The sequence below is a fragment of the Pyxicephalus adspersus genome, chromosome 3, assembly GCF_032062135.1.
Source record: "Pyxicephalus adspersus chromosome 3, UCB_Pads_2.0, whole genome shotgun sequence".
Taxonomy (NCBI): Eukaryota; Metazoa; Chordata; class Amphibia; order Anura; family Pyxicephalidae; genus Pyxicephalus; species Pyxicephalus adspersus.
In genome coordinates this window covers 147,651,144-147,668,064 of record NC_092860.1, presented here as the reverse complement: position 1 = coordinate 147,668,064, position 16,921 = coordinate 147,651,144, and the positions used below count along the sequence as shown (strand labels likewise).

The window sequence follows — 16,921 nt, the reverse complement described above, 5'->3', positions numbered from 1 at the left end:
ATGCAAAGTTATTTGAATTTCCCGCCCCGCCTCCCACCCGCACATCATCAGGGATCGCCGAGGGACATGCAACGCGAACAGAGAAGAGAAGAAGAAGCCGGCAGAGAAGACAGGCACCCGATGCTGGAGAGGGAGATCGATGCTGGAGAGGGAGATCGATGCTGGAGAGGAAGATCGACGCTGGAGAACGAGGCTGGAACACGACGCTGGAACAACAGAACACAGGATGATCACAGCAGGAACAGGTAAGTGATAGCTTTTAACCACCCGAGAAAAGTTAAAACACTTTCTGCAAGTGTTTTTACCCCGAACCAAGGTCGGGTTTAAAGGCCGGGTGGTTAAGTTGGTTTTATATTATTTATACATTGCATTATTCTGTGTTTGTTTTATATACCTTCATATATGTGTACATGGCATAATCCTGACCACCACTCTGTATACACTATGTTGTAGGTTACATATTCTCAACTACTGCATTTCAAATGCTATACTGAAAATTATATAGCCCTAGCCCCTATAGTTTACATACTGGGCCTGATTTATTAAACTATCCAAACTGGAAAAGATAGATTATCATTGTAGAATCTGGGCAAACCTGGTAGGGATTTCTTCAAAAATCTTTGGCTATTAGTTGGCATATTTTTTCAATCCTGGACCAGATCCAATCCAGGTTTCTTACTCACCCATGTTCTCCCATGATAGTCTATCTTCTCCAGTTTTGGAGAGCTTTGATAAATCAGTCCCAATGTGTTGGAGTGCCATTTATAGTGTTTGTAAATTCTTCAGGGCTGGGTCTCCTCTCCTCCTCCTGTGTCACTGTCTGTATCTATCTGTCATTTGCAACCCCTATTTATTGTACATCGCTGCGTAATATGTTGCCGCTATATAAATCCTGTTTATGAATAACAATAATAATAAAAATATTGAATGCAATATACTAACCCATTTAGTGTACTTTAGATCTGTTTTTTAATTTCCTTCTTGCTTTGTGGTAAAGGTCTATTTTTTTCATGTTTGTTGGTCCATTGTTATGCATTCTAAATGAATAGGCTTCCTTAATGCAATGTATGTCATTCTCTGTCTAAGTGTAGGCTCCTTGTAAGAACTCCTGTAAAGTGCACCTGTATGTGCACTTGTTCATCATATACTCTATACAGACTGTCAAGGTTTGGTAAAGGTTAACTGTAATCCATCACACAAATCATTTTCCAGCTGTATTCCCGTAACAGCTCTGCACTAGCATAAAAACCCTACAGGCTTTGCATTCACATAAAGCTTCACACAGGTGCCACATACCCTGGCCGTTATTGATGAAAATGACTCCTCCTGCTACTCCTAGATAATATCTGTTCACTTGAACTTGTAATTAGTACTCCAATATGATTATCCCTATTATTCTGAGCTAATGCAATTCTGCTCATTGTTTTCAGTTAATGTAGATAATGCACAAAGTAGAATGTTTCCATACACATGAAATCTTTAGGCTTGAACTCATATGGTTCTTTGAAAAGCAGAGCTGTTCGATATTGCAAACTTTGGAATGAACTCAGTGGAACAGTAAAATCAGTAGAGATTCATAGATGAGGAATTGATCATGAAACATAGAAAACAAATGTCTTCCTGCAGTGTTAGCTACATGAATAGCATGCAGTAGTGCTTAGGAAAATTCATGATGCAACTACAACATCCTATATGTTTAGCTGATAAAATAAGGATCCAGGTGTTCTATCTTTATTGTGAATGATTGCTATTGTAGGCTAGGGATAAGTAAATCTATATTTTCATTTGCCAAAGGTTCACCAAACTTGAACTTGGCGGTTAATCCCATTGAAGTCCACAAGGGCTAATCCCATTGGTATATCCTGTCTGTTACCATTTGCTTGGTTTAGATACAAGGTCAGCACCAAAACTATTTTCAGTCTCAAAAGATTTTTAGGTAATTTTAGCAGTAATCCATTCTTTTTTTAGTTATAGGTCTGCTTTGATAGGTAGATAGAGATTGGCTAGTAGCTTGCCAAGTGTTATTTCGCACAGATGCAAAACTGTTCTGCCAGTTGGCAATTTCTATAAAGGTCTTGCTAAAACTTAAAAGACCACAGATAATTGTTGGATTTTTTTTAAATGAGATTGGCTGAGATATATAAAAATTTAATTTGCTTGCATTAAAAAAGATGACTTACAATGATTGGTAGTATTAGCAGGAATCCAGTATTTCAGGGTCAGTTAGTGATCAAAGGAAAGTTTTGCTAACTACATACACAAATCTCAATAATTCTTCTTTGCTATCTTCTGTATGTCCTCCTCTCACCAGAGCAATGGAATGTAGCCCACTTCAGAGGTATTATTGTCAAAATTCTTTTTGATTTATAAGAAAGTATAAAACAGCCTATCAGCTGCACATTCAGTCTCTGGAATGGGGGAGAAATACATGTTGATTTGAAATAAACTTGTTGCTGTAAATCTGATTAAATAGGAATGCCAAAAATGTGAGTTATTCTCCTAACTACACTAACAAAAGAACAAATACTTACTGTATTGTATTATAATAAAATAGAAAAACAAAGTCCCAACATAACCTCACCAATAAACAAGGTTATAAAACAGTTCTGTTATACTTTTAAACAAAAAAGACTTGACTGACAAGATCTTGATATCAATCTCTCACATTCCATATAAATATTACACCTCCAACATGAAGAACTACTGCATATGATCACAATACAATTCTGTTATACGATATACATAGAAAGCTACACCTCCAACATGGCCGACTATGGGACATAATCATAATACAATTCTTCTATACTACATGAGCACATAGAACACCACACCTCTAACATTACCAACCATTGGACATGTACAAAATACAATTCTACTACACATTATATATAGAACACTTCACCTCCAACATGACTGACCAGCGTACATGACCAAACTACAAATCTGCTATACTATGTACATAGAACACTACACCTCCAATATGACCAACCATTGAAAAGAATTATATAAAAATTCTATTATACACTTTACATTTTGATTGTATATAGAACACCCAACCTCCTACTGGCCTGGGTACTGGATTTACACTTTATTTAAACAACACTAAACCCCCAACATGACCAACCACTAGACACAACCAAAATACAAATATACTATACTCTATGCATTGAACACAACACCTCCAACATGACCCACCATTGGAGATGACCATAATACAATTCTATTACATTCTATACATACACCGGCAACATGACCAACCACTGAGAAGGTTCATATTAAAATTCTAATATACTCCATACATAGTACACTACACTCAAAGATGACCCAACCCAATATATTAATACAATTCTTTTATTCTTTACATGTGAAGCACCAAACCTCTAACTGGCCTGATTACTGGAAGTGATCAGGATCCAGCTCTACTACACCTAACATGGCCCTTTGTCCTGCTGTGTTTTACGAATTGGAGTAGAACTTTCCAGATATAACATTCTTTTTTATGAACAATATGTTTGATTGGTCACTCAGTATACATAATTTTAAAAAGGTCATCGCACTAAAAACTGATATCTTAGATCTGGTTGATGCTTGGAAGTGGATATATGCATGCACCCCCAGGACATTTCTTGGGAGTTCAAGTGAAAAGTCCTCTCCATTTCCACTCCATGGTCACCAGATACAGACATTATTTGAAGCTTGACCCTCCATATTGTTTTTTTTAACTATTACATAACATATAATGGGAATTCTGCAGATATGACTCCCTCAGTGGCAGCAGAAGGAATGTGACTTCAAGTTTAATCTAAACCAGAAACTACCTCCAAGAGTTCTTTGTGTAGGAGTCTTTAAGCAGAGGATGAACACATTAATTCGGCCTAGCAAAGTGTATTCATATTATCAGGATGGCACATCCCACAGTCAAGCAAAATGGATATTAGGACAAGATAACAGTTTACTATATACCATATGAAAAAAGACAACATCAATCACTTCTGTACACACATTCCTGGAATCTTACATGTTAAGAATGCCAGATCAAGGCAGAAGAGAATTTCCCTAAAAGTTTATGTATATTATATACTATATCTGGGGTACATGTAGGTTTATATACATTCAGTATATGAAATGTATAGTCATGTATAGGCACAAAGAGATGCAGATGGGTGGACAGTCAGGTATGTCATGGTTGGTAAAGGTCAAAGAATAAGTAGAAACAGATCAGAGAAAGACAGATTAAGACAGATTCTTTTTAAATGACAGATAGATAGATGGATAGATTATTAGATACATATAGGTAATGCTATATATAAACCGGTGCACACACACATGCGCATATCTTGATATAACACCAGTGCACACAAACGTGTAATTTGATATATAACATACATATGTATCTCAACATAAAACACTGAGGTGCACACACATACTGATATATAACATCAGTACACACATACAATATGTATATCTCAGAATAATACTACCAATGCACACACACATGCATGTACATTAATTTATTACACAAACACACACACGTATGTACTACAATTTATATCATTAGTGCACACACACATGTATGCATCTGGATATGTAACACCATTTCATAAGCATACATATGTGTTGTATCTACAATACTGATGCACACATATATGTATGTATCTTTGTATATGACATTGATGCACACATACATGTACTGTATGTATCTTGATTGTTATCACCAGTGCACACACATGTAAAACAATATATAACAGGAATATACACATACATGTATATATGTTAATACATATAACTGATGCACACACTCATGCACATATCTCGATTTATAATATTGATGCACACACATGTGTGTACACAAACGTGATAAAGAACACTGTTGCGCACGCACACACACACACACATACATACATAGACAAACAAATGAACGGAGCTTAAACTATAAGACCAGTGCACACACGTTTGTATCCCAGTTGATAACATTAGTGGGTACACACAAAAACACACAACCAGTGCATACACATGCATGCATCTTCATATATAAAACCGATGAACACACACCATATGTATCTTAAAGGATAGCAGTGATACACTCACACCGATGCAAACACACTTGTACGTATCTCTGTATAGATTGTAAGTTCTTCTGAACAGGGTCCTCTCCTCCTACTGTGTCATTGTATCTGTCTGTCATTTGCAAACCCCTATTTATTGTACAGTGCTGCGTAATATGTTGGCGCTATATAAATACTGTTTAATAATAATAACACGGATGAACACACATTCACACACACGTATCTCTCAGTACATAACGCTGATGCACACACGCTTACACTCTGTATTTCCTGCAGAGCAGATCCCGTTATTCCTCTCTGGATAATGCTCATTACAGGCAGGAATACATAAGAGAGGTGAATGTCAGTGGTGAAGGCTGACTGCTGACGCCGGTGAAGGCTCCTGCAATCTGTGATTAGCTAGAGCTGTAACGAGCCCCCTTCCGTTACCTTTCTGGATTCTGTTTCTCCTTGGCTTTCACAGGGCCTCCTGAATCCTGGGTGCCTGAGCCCACTCCTCACTGGCCACATATGTCCCCCTCCTTCCCCAGCAGTGCCGCATAGCCCAGCAATTCGGGAATCCTCATTACACACACAGATGAAGATGTCACGGCGAAGCGGGTAGCCTCACCAGGCACTAGTTCTTCGGTGTGTGTGTACGCCTGTTTTCCAGCACACTGAGTCACGTCTCTGTGTAGCACGCAGTGTTCAGTTGGGCTGACTGCCCTAGTGGGTTGATATGTAGGTGGGTATAGGGCTCCGGCATCCCACAGTGCCAATTCAACAGCCGAGAGAATTAAAATATTTCTTCATCAGAAGAGCAGAGCCTCCTAATGATAAAACTGCTGATCCTCGAAGAATATCTCATCTGATTGTGGGCCTTAAATCTGGAGAATAGTGCTGCGTAATATGTTGGTGCTATATAAATCCTGTTTATTAATAATAATATTAATAACACAGCCCATGTCAAACCCCTTTCCTATTTAAGGGTTTGGTAGTAAAAGAAAAAATGGGGGAGATAAGAGGAAAAATGCAGAGATGTGTATGACTCTTTAAGAACACACACACACATTGGGACGTGGAACTGGCCTGTGCACTGCACAGGAAAAGCATGGTCACCCCTCCAACTGATCTTATGTCTGTGTTCAGTCATCATAGACAAGTCCCAGCAATCCCCTTTCCACCAGGAACGTTATATAAATATTACAAGAGGCAATTTATAAATTTGTTGAGTTATGGAAAGTAAAAGACTGGTAATTGGTTGGTTTGCTAATAAATGTGACTTTTGTGCTTGTAGACAAAGTTTTTATTAATATCAGTAATACAGGTAGTAAGGGCTCAGAGAGGGAGTAGATACAGGTAATAAGGGCTTGACTAGTATATTGTACATAGAAGTGAATTATAAATCGTGAGCATCAGCATTATAAATCACATGGCCAAAATAAGTCATCAAGCCTGTGGGGGCAGTGTTACGATCTGAGGTGTCTCTGGGGGCAGTGTTATAATCTGGGGTGTCCGCAAGGGCAGTGTGATAACCTGCAGCGCCTGTGGGGGCAGTGTTATGATCTGGGGTGTCTGGGAGGGAAGTGTTATTATCTGCAGTGCTTGTGGGGGCAGTGTTTTGATCTGGGGTGTCTGTGAGGCAGTGTTTTGATCTGGGGTGCTTGAAAGAGCAGTCTTATGATCTGGGGTGCCTGCGAGGGCAGTCTTATTATCTGGGGTTACTGTGAGGGCAGTGTTATGATCTGGGGTGCCTGTGAGGGCAGTGTTGAAATCTGCAGTGCCTGTGGGTGCAGTGTTTTGATCTGGGGTGCCTGTGGTGTCACTGTTATACTATGGGGTTGCTTTGATTGGTCTAGGTTCTCTAACTCTATGTACCCATAAAATGAGATTGGCTGAACCCCTGAATGCAATGAATGGCCAGGTTTTTCCACCAAAGAATTTTCTCTTCCCTGATGGCACAGGCACCTTCCAGGAAGACAATGTCAGGATTAATTTGGCTCATATTGTGAAGAAGTGGTTCAGGGAGTGTGATTCATGATCATTTTCACATATGGATTGGCCACCACAAAGTCCAGAGAGGCCCGTAGCAGTAAGAAATTAGGAGCATGGCCTACATGACAAGGTGTTAGTCTAGCCCATGGGGTGTTAAGGGCCAATCAAATGTAGTAATGCTGGGAGGGGCTGTGATAGTGTGGAGCGTGGGGTGGGAGGGGATTAGGCATAAGATGAATTAGAAGGGGAAAGACAGAAGTAGGAGGCCCTCTTTTTGGAAGAAAAAGTTTTCCACCCACCACTTTTGTTATAGGTATAATTTGAAAGTTTGGTAAGTTTTAGTGGTTGGGGTCCTGGAAGGCAAGGATCCAGTGCATGGTAAAGTGGTGGATTTTGGCAGGGGTCTCCCCCTTTATGGTGAATTGATGAATATGAGGTGGTGCTGGGTGGCTAGGGACCAAGGTGGAGATGTTGGAAGAGTTAAATTCCTGTTGGGTGTGGATTTTGCCTTCTGAGAGCTGCAGCCTGGTTGTTTGGGTGTATAACCGGGAGTTTGTAGTTTGATAACATTATGGATATTGTTGTTATGGTTATGTATTAATAAAAGGGGAATTAGGTTGTTAGTTAATTAGGCTATATTCAATGTGGTTTTATATTATGTTAATGTATGCTTGGATATCAAAGTGTAAAATTGATTTGTTTATTTTGTCATTTATTTATTATTTGATATTTATTTGTTATTTACTTGAATGGTGAATTTATTTAATTTGGGTTAATAAACGGCTGCTTGCCAGCAAATTTAAGTCCAAGCAGGTGGGGGTCGGGGGCAGGCGCTGGTTCTGACATTGGTGGTAAAGGATGGGCTAGAAGTCTGAGCTACACTGGTCAAGACTTTAACCCCATTGAGAATCTTTGGAATGTGCTGGAGAAGACATAGAGGTCCAGCTCTTCCATCATTAATGCCAATAAATGTGAGATTGCATAAACATAATTAATTTTCTAAATGGAATCAAGAATCTGTAACTGCACATTAATTGCTGAACATCCTAATACAAAGCTAAACTGGTTTTCAATACTATAATAACACTGTAAATCTTTTACAGCGGCAAAATAATAACAAAGTAAAACCATGCTTGATAACGACATAAAAAAATATATACCCATATATAGAAAAAACCTGCTCTACAACATGTGTACATTGTAAATATATGTGTATACATGTAAACATATGTAATTCACCAATATGTTGGAGAATATAGGAAAGAATTAATAGTTTTCTAGTCTTATCAGGCAGTCTTAAGTCTTAAGCAGTCATCACTGAAAGACTTTTATATTATCCAATATTTAAAAAGCTCCAACATATTATGTAGCGCTACAAAGTCCATAGTCGTGAGAACCTGCAAACTGCAGATAGTGTCCTGTCTAAGATCCAAACCTTGGACCAAGCGCTTCAAAGGCCAGAATGCTAACCACTGAGCCACTTTGCTGCCCATCATTTACTAATGCTCTTTTTCACTATTACCCCTATCCCTGCAGATCCCTTAATAGCTTCTTAAAAAATATAAAACAACCAAAGATCCTACAAATAAAGAACCATTTCTACTCATATGACAACAGCAGTTAGAACTACTGTAGTTAGACTTTGGAATTAAAAAGGAACAACCTGAAATTTGAAATGTCATGCCTAGATTTGATGAGCCAATTTTTATTATTAGTATATGGGAACATTCTGGAAACATTGGTGTTGTTGGCTCTTGGATCTAAGGTTTTTTACACATGCTAGGTGATTGCTGTCCAAGATGAATGATTGTGATTGTCTTGTGTTAAAATCTAACATGTGTGCTTTGTGATGTCATTCAATTATCAGTCGTGGCGGATCAATGAACAACTGACTGGGGACGACTACTGGAGGACACAACAGGATTCCCTTTTTCACTGAACAGAACAGCTCTGTGTGCACAAAGCTCATTCATACTACTGTCATTGGAAATGATCACAGGAAAAATAGAACTGCCATGTCTGGGCAACAAAAATATAACATAATAATCCAAAAGAGCAAAAAAAATAGAAGTTTATTCAATTTGTTCCATTGGCTGAAAAAGGTCTAGTTCTTGGAATGACTCTCTTAACAATGGGGTTGCATTAGGGAGCCAATTTCTAGGAATGACCACTCTTGAATCTGGTAAAAAAATATCTGTACCCTTCTTGGCTTGGACTACAGGCCCAGGGACCACAGGTGGGTCAAGGAGGGTCAACGTGGAGGTATTAGGAATAACATTCTCCATTAAACTCTTAGAGACATTGGGAACCTTATCCCAGAATGACTGAATTGCCCAACCAACTATGGATCATGGTTCCTCTCTAAACTAAACAATGCCAACAGAGGTATGCAAAGAAAATCTGTGTATATCTGCTGGCCATCAATAGCATCAGTGAGTATTTTGAAATTTCTTTCTTGAGGGAGATTTACTCAGGCTTTAATCTGACTTTGACTTCATTTTTTTTTTTGCTTGATATTGAATCATATACACATTTTGGTTTTCCCATTGCTTTGTGCGCTGGGGACAATGGAGATGATGAATCTCCCTAGTGGAGACACAAACATCAAAAAACACCTAACACGGAATTCTAACCTTTCTGCCCCCTTTCCTAATGTTGCAATGAAAATGTAGGGTAACCCACTGCAACCAGATTTCATATTACCAATCCAAACCCAAAAATGGAGAGACAAGGCATGGATTGCAGGGGGTAGCTGCTCCTTTCATCTCATCAGTTTGCTTCTCGCTGCCTTATTAAATAAGCCTGGTATTTGGGCTAAATTGTGTAATTGTCACATCGCTACAGTTTTTGTAATCATCTTTGATTTGTCAAGCAACAACATATTCTGCTGAGTGCGGCTGGAGTTGAGTGCAGCTGTTGTTTTATATAAACACAAGTAACTCTTAGTAGTCTGATTGTTTTACAGTATGTGCGTAAAACAGTAGGAAGTCCCCATCTCTAGCTTATTTAAAACATATATTAAAAATTAAAATATCATTTAGTCTATTTATGTAGTCGGTAAAATAATTACAACCTAGTATATGACATGGATGTGTTTGTTTACTAGCTTCCTGCTATCAGCAAGGGAAAGGTTTGCTGGATCACCCAGAGTCTCCTATATTGGACGATCTCCTCCAGGCTTCGAGAGATTTAATAAATCAGGTCCATAGGCTAAATTTATAGGATAATTCTGAGTTACAGACTATATGACTAATATTTCTGCTGTGATATTGAAAGTCACAAAGAAAGCCTGTTTTTTACCATCCATCATAGAGAAGCAGCATGGAGGGCCTACATTTGTATGTTGTTTTCCCTATGTGAAAACAAACCTATACAAAAGCAAGGCCCAAAATCTGTGATGGGTTTTCTATTTTTGTGTCCTTCTTGGGTAAACTCTTCTCAATGTCCCAGTGACCACAGAGGAATTTAAAAAAGCTCAATCAATCCAATGGCCCTATCAATACCATTAAAGCAGTCCATTGGTTCCAGCCAAGGCCTAGGCCTAACACTTCTTGGTGCCATGTCAGGTAACCATTTCCTCAGCCTCCCCTAAAACCCAGTCACATATTCCGTCCATGGTGTGTTGCTTTAAAGGATAGAGTTGTTGTGGTGTTTTTTGGTATTTAAGGGTGTAAAGGAGCCATTTATCCCAGAGTTCAGCTTTTAAGCTTGCTTTTATCATTTTTGTTCAGCCATGTGTAAATATGGATGGTCCCTACAAATCAGTAAATGTTTTCCATCGCTTGGTTCCTATAACGAGGCTTTTTCTCCTGTTTCTGCCAAGAGTTTATTGCTTGGTACTGTCTGTGTGGTCGCCATGGAAACCATGATACCTGGATTGGGCCTGTACCTAAAGTACATTCAACATGAGTCATCCAGATATCTATATCTTTATCATAAATAAGATCATAAATATATATATATATATATATATATATATATATAGAGAGAGAGAGAGAGAGAGAGAGAGAGATATGAGATCCTAATGTTAACCCTCCATGACACGGTCACTGAGCTCAATGAGTTTCCATGAAGATCATGTAGGCCGAGGCCTAGGACAGCTGCAAAACACTTAAAGTGTACCTAAACATAGAAGTTTTACTTTACATAAAAGGGTGGACACCCCTTTATGTAAGGTAAAAATTCTATTTGTTTTTTTTAAGTGCAACACACCTGACAAAGGTTGTTCCCGGTGCTACTAAAACTACTCAACATTACTGTTTCTATTGCGCTATTGTTGTTGAAAGTTACCAACCCTCATTTCTGTCCTAAGGTGAGGAAAATAGAGGCAAAGCAGGGGAACAGAGGAAAAGACAGCAATTAAAAGGAGGTTCCAACTATTCATATAGAAAATATATGGGAATCTACTTCATCAAGCTAATACTCTATAAATGAGGGGCTCCCAGGGAAGGTTAATCAGAGGCATAAGAAACTAAAAGAACTCTGGCTTTATTCACATGAAGTCAGTGGACATACTAAATTTGTGACACCTACTAAACACAGAAATTATTGGTTCCATGTATTCATTATTATGGGGATAAGCCTTCAAATTGACATCACAATTAAATTTCACTCTGGGGTCCCTACCCTAGTGGTGGATGCATACGTATCCTTTATAAAGAATGGGTGCACCAACATCAGGACAAATCTAAATGGATCCTACCTGAAGCCTCTAATGAGCCCAATCCCTAAACTCCTTGGGATGCAGCAAACAAAGGGCCTGATTTATTAAAGTTCTCCAACATTGGAGAAGATAAACCTGACCAGATCCATTCTACATTTGCTGGATCACTCAGGTTCTCCTATGCTAGTCTATGTTCTCCAGTTTTGGAGAGCTTTGAACAGGCCCAATGAGTTCGTGTAACAATGTTGACCCTGCTCCTTTGGACTGGAAATCTTTGACAATGGAAGGTGAGTTATTAACTTTTTATCCATTTAGATAGGTGTCCCATAGTCAAAGTTTTAGGTTTATGTTGAAAGTAAACCCAAGGGTACAATTCTTCATAGAGGTTCTTCTTTTGCTGACCCTCATCCCCTCTCCACATGTCTATTGCATCCCAAACGCTTAGGTACTAGGGCCCTTAGGTGGCTTCAGGTAGGTTCTTTCTAAAGCTATTTCTTCTTTTTGAAATTTGTCCTATTGTGAATATGTGTCTCAGTTATTGTGTAGAATGTGTATGCATTCCCCAGGATGAGATTGGCTTTGTTGTCAGCACTGGGGCTTGTCCTTAGTTCACTGGATATTGAAAACCATCAGTCAATCTAGGGTTCTTTAAATTCTGTTGAAAGTTCTAACCATTCTTTTGTTCAAATATCTTCAAGCTTTCTTGCATCTTAGAATTTCCTGTCTTCATGCCCTCTTCCAGCGGCAGATACAGAAATGTAGAAAGCTAACATTATAAGCATTTGACCTTCTGTAAAAGTCGAACTTAGCCCTTTATTATTATTATTAAACAGGATTTATATAGCGCCAACATATTACGCAGCGCTGTACATTAAATAGGGATTGCAAATGACAGACTAATACAGACAGTGATACAGGAGGAGAGGACCCTGCCCCGAAGAGCTTACAATCTAGTAGCCCTGCCCTCTTTTATCTGCCAAGCTTCCTCATTGGTCAATGAGGCTGTCTATCTTACTATAAAAATATCATAGAGTGTCAGGCATTCATTTCACATCTGCTTATATTCCCCAGTTTTCTGACAGGTTAACTTTATAGAACACTGATTTTTAGGGGATCTTTTTTAAATATGGCCTCCTTTGTCCTGGGAGCTCAAGATATAAATACGGCAATAAATTCCAAAATTTAACATTTTGCATTTTGTACTACATTTTTTATTTTCATGGAAAACATGAATTCTGTCAGTTTTACCTATGTTTGTAATGCTGTTTCAGGCAGTTTCTTAGTTAATTTTCATCATATTTCTATAAAAATATGTCACTGAAACTAATCAAGAGAAATGGAAACTTTAGATCCCTGATGGCCAACCTGTGGCCCCAGACTCCATTTGGCCTTATAGTACTTACTGCATAGCTCTTGGGCCTAGCGACCGTTGAGATTTCCCTGCCATGTTCCCTACACAAGCCTAGTGAAGGTTGTGAAGGAAAGCATTCATTACATAGGTTCTTACACACTTTGCTTTTATTTATGTACAGAATTGGGCCTGGATTAGTACAGCAAAATTGGTGGAAGGTCATCATGTCCCTTGTTTGTAGCAAAGGCTAGGGGTCAATGCAAGGTTAAGAGCACATTTGTTAATAAGAGGATAAGAAAAAATATTGGAAATATCTAACTGGAAGTGGTTGGGATGGAAGTACAGTGGGTGGGGTCTTTACATGGGTAGAAGAACTTCTGTTGGTCAGATCTTTACAAACATCTGACCAAAGTGTTGGGTTTGCCTCATCTCAGGTTGGGTTCCTTCTTTAAATGTGGTAATAGCACAGTAGTTATAAGGCTGCATGTGAAACATATTTGGTAGTAGAAGCTGTTGGTTGTAAAGGTGGTGTCATGTTGGCTGGTGGTCAGGACATGGAGTTATGGAGTTATGAAATAGTTGTTTGTTGGTTTAAAAATGCCTTCAAAGACATGGAAGGAGGTCAGAGTACAATTTTGGTATTTTGTTGTTCTTTTTATATGATTCTGTATTTTAATTAATTATGTATTATTTAAAATGTGTATATTCTGTAGAAACTTGGCTTCTATGGTGATTCAAATCCAATGAAGAACTAATCAAATGGTCATTGTATTGGTGTGGGTTTGTGTGTTTAGATCAGAAGGTACATATAAGTGCAAATGTTTTTCATTTTGGACCAGATCCATTCCTACTTTCCATCTTTTAGGATGTCCCAATATGTCAACAAAACAGTTACCATTCCATTATACTTGATAAAAAAAAAATCTATGTACCCCTATACTGACTTTCAATTACCTACTAATTGAGCAGTCCTTCAAAACCCTCATTGGCTTCATGTATTTATTTCACATACAATCAATACCATAGCATTCTGAACTATAAGGAACCATAGGTGAGAACATTTTTAGAAGGACATATGAGCAGACTGGTGAGAGTATGCGCCTAGTAAGGCTTATGCACTCTGGATTTCTAAATATTTGGAATCCAAAAGGAGTTAGAAGAGGGAACTGCACAGAAAGATAGAAGTGGGAACCATGTGGTAGTATCAGGATGGTTACTCTGGAGGTAATCAGGTTTTTTAACATCTCCTAATCATCCTATTCCATTACCCCTCTACAGACATTTAAAGGCATTAAGTGTACCAAGTGGTAAATTATTAAAGGTTGATTCTATGAAGATATTTGGAAAAAAATGCAGCACTGTATTAATAAATACATTCATAAATGTAATTCCTTTTAATGCAGGTATCCAAATTCAACCTATAGTTAGCTTCTTTCAAAGCCTGTAGAGCAGGGGTGCCCAACAGGTGGATTGTGATCTACTGGTAGATCACAAAGGCAACGCGATTGCTTAGGCACAAGTTCGAGGAGGGTCAAGACTTATAAGGTTTCTAACTGCAGCAGAGGAAAAAGAAGGTCTTGAACTGTGCTATGGGGCAAAGCTTTATAAATTTATCAGCTTGATTCTCAGGGAACTCAAGTGCATTCAACCCAACAAAGTCCACCTCAAATGTTTTGGTGGACCCTTCAAGGCCCACCGTGAAGGATGGCAATAATCTACTTCTACTGGCAGAAGAAGAACCTTAGCAGTGAGAGGGTTAAGAAGACATTTAAAATTCTCAAGTAATTTATATAGCAAAACATTAGACAATGTAACAGAAAGTGCTGACACAAGTCAGCTCAGCCTCTTGGGAACACAGCTGGCTGGCAGACAACATAGAAACATGCAAATCGTTTTACTGTAACCCAGCTATCACCAGGCACTGGCTCTTACTCTGCTTGAGTATAATTTTTACCTTCAAGTAAAAATTACATTCAGAGTCAATTTATTTTTCTCTATTTCTTTTTGTATGATGTCAATCCTAGAATATGACATACAGTTAAGTTACCATGTGTTACCTTCAAGTACCTCATTGCTCATTGTCTGTATTCAAGTGAACTTGTGAACAAGTGAACATGGGCATTGCACCGGATTCACTTTTAAGAGTCATGGTCACCTTACTCATGCAATATGCATAGGGTACAGATGTGGGGTGCTTGATCATATGCCATTCATGTTCATTATCATGGTACAAGGTATGATGGAGTTTGATTCTAAGTAGGCTTAAATACACCAGGGGCCTCAAGTATCACCCCCATAAAAAGTCCAAATATAAAAACACAAAGTGAAGGCCACGCCAACAGTTGCAGAGTCCACATATCTAAAACTGATTCAGTGTCACCTCCTATGCGTCAGTGTCAACAGGCTTGGGGCTTGTGCCGATGACATTAATTTGATATTGGGTTTAGATGTTTTTGAGGTCATTCCAAATTCATTATCAAATGCATTTTACCTGCAGATGACCAGCTTCAAGTGTGTTGTGCGTTCCATCGGAATCCACATATGCCATACAGCTCAAAATAGGCCACTCCAATATATTTCAATTTAATTGTCAATGCTGGCTAAATGCATGCTAAACTTCCCCAAAATCATCTGTTAAAAAAAAGTAAACTCCACCTTGAAGTCTGTGTTTAAAATAACACTTTTCCTGTGATGACGACCAATGGGAGAGCTAAAGTCGATCCCTTCTTTACGTAATAGCGCTCAGGTCTAGAAATCAGATCCATACCCACCTCCATACCCAACAGTGAACACAAGTTAAGGCAAGTGAGCAAAGAGCTTTAGGGAGCCATTTAAAGAGACACTGTATGGGCAAGGTGACAGTGTTTCTTTAAATATGATTCTTGGATGGACTGGTTTATCGGTCTTCATTGGTGGTGCTGTATACTGGGACTGTAGTTTCTTGATAGCATGAGGATGGCCATTTGGCATCTTTGCTTTAGCAATACCAAATTAGATTGGAGAGGGAAGGATTATCGACAGACCTAAAACAGACTTACCTGCCTCTCTAGGGTGCACAAATATATACCGCTCACATAATCTATGCAAGAATGGTAATTCTAAGAGACAAATTCAGGTCATGCTGTCATCTCAGCAGAACAGGCATGAGAGGTATTGCTGAATATCAGTCAGCCGGCCTCATTGTGATAGCAGCAATGCAGTGACATTCTTCCATGCTACGGTATGGGGTGCCATTTGTACAATGAAAATGCCTTTTGTGAAAAAAAAATGAATACTAATATTTCAAACTACTATATTTCAACTATATATCAAACTTTTTTTTCTATGGAAGGATCATCTTTTTATGTATTTGTCCAGCAATCCACTGCCTTTTTTATTGGTCAGGGTCATATCAATTCTTCCGGATCCAACTCCACTTGCACAGCACAGATATTGCCTGCCATTTATAGAATTACCAGCAGGGTTAGACAGGCTCAAAAGATAAACAAATATGATGGGCCCCCTTTATATACCCCCAATATCAAACTTTTACAAAAAAATGCCACTGTGCTAAATAACAGATTTATCCCAGTGGGCTCTCCTTCTCAATTCCTTTGATGGGCCCCCAGTCCTTAGTCTGACCATGTTTTCCAGTGACCCACCACATATACATAGTATAAAGCACTGTCAAAGTCCATTCTATTACACAACAATATTTTTGATCCATCGCATAATACAAAGCACTGCTAGTGACCAACTTCTTATTACCCCATGCTGGATGTGACCAAGGATATACACAGAAAGGGACAGGATTCTCTATAAACCAAAGAAGCATGGTATGCTGGAATGAACTAATAGCGCTTTTCTTTTAAGATCGTTCTTTATCAT

At 38.6% G+C, this 16,921-nt stretch overlaps 1 protein-coding gene across 1 annotated transcript in view; it reads right to left on the bottom strand.

Annotated features, from left to right (window-relative positions):
• LZTS3 (leucine zipper tumor suppressor family member 3) overlaps positions 1-5,805 on the bottom strand; it is a 49,132-nt gene extending 43,327 nt beyond the window's left edge. The window contains exon 1 of the mRNA XM_072406646.1: positions 5,496-5,805. The gene's annotated coding sequence lies outside the window, so the exon portion shown is untranslated. The remainder of the gene's footprint in view (positions 1-5,495) is intronic.
• Between the last annotated feature and the right edge of the window lie 11,116 nt (positions 5,806-16,921).